Here is a 1,253-nt window from a genome sequence, read left to right on the forward strand (position 1 = left end):
CACAGCAACCTCCAGCTCCTGGGCTTAGGTGATCCTCTTGTCCCAGCCTCCTGAGTAGGTGGGACCACAGGCGCCCACCACAACGCCTGGCTATTTTTTTTGTTGCAGTTTGACCAGGACCAATTCAGACCCTCCACCCTGGGTATATGGGGCCGGTGCCCTACTCACTGAGCCAAAGGCACTGCCCTGCTAAGATAATTTTAAAGGCACTCTACATAATCCATGTTTTATGCCACTTACAACTTTTATTTATTTCTTCATGTCATTCTTCACTTTGAATTTCACTTCCATTCTTTTTTTCCCTCTCCCAATATGTATTTAGTTCTTATTTACAGTTTCAGTAGGCATTGTTCATGTATATTCATGACTTTGCTTCAGTAGAAGCTCTTGAGCTCATTATAGCTATAGGAAGACAGATGAGAATAGAGAGTGCTGAGGTGATTGTAATGGGAAAATTTTTTCCAAATAAAATTCTGCACATGACCTCTTCCTCAGAAGGGGAATTTATCATTCACTAAAGTTCATATTGTGAATGATACATTCTTAGTCTTTGTAGCATGTGAGAAGTTGGTATCTTTAATATAAACACCACTTAAAGTAGTACAAAATATGGTAAATAAGGAAAAGATGTGATGTCAACTTTAAAAAATAAAATATATTATGCAATCTATTATAAAAAATAAAATAATATAAAATGAAAATTGGCCAGGCACAGAGTAGATTTGACAGGGATGTAGATGGAATTAGCAAACTGGAAAATAGCACTGAGGATTTTAAAGTAGTAAAGAAAACATTTGAGAATTTAAGAGGCAAGTGGAAGATAAGAACATACTTCTGATAGGAGTTACAGAAGAGAGAAAAGAGAGAGAATTTTTGATATGAATGGCTGACATTTGTCTGGAATTAATTGTATACATTCAATTTTTTCATTTTCTACAATACATTTTTATTAAAATTTAATCACATTTTTGAAAATTTTTTATGATTGCATATAAATTGACAGTGAAAAAATTGTGTACCAAAAATTTTTTTTTTGGTACACACACATTTGGCATAACATAATTGAGTTCTAGCCAATGACATACGTAGAGATAATCAGGTATTCTGTTCTTTTTTTGTTTGTTTGTTTGCTTTGTTTTTTGAGACAGAGTCTCACTATGTCCCCCTTGGTAGAGTGCTATAGCATCACAGCTCACAGCAACCTCAAACTCTTGGGCTTAAGCGATTTTCTTGCCTCAGCCTCCCAAGTAGCT

The sequence above is a fragment of the Otolemur garnettii genome, unplaced genomic scaffold (assembly GCF_000181295.1).
Source record: "Otolemur garnettii isolate 467f Iridium unplaced genomic scaffold, OtoGar3 scaffold00002, whole genome shotgun sequence".
In the NCBI taxonomy this organism is placed as follows: domain Eukaryota; kingdom Metazoa; phylum Chordata; class Mammalia; order Primates; family Galagidae; genus Otolemur; species Otolemur garnettii.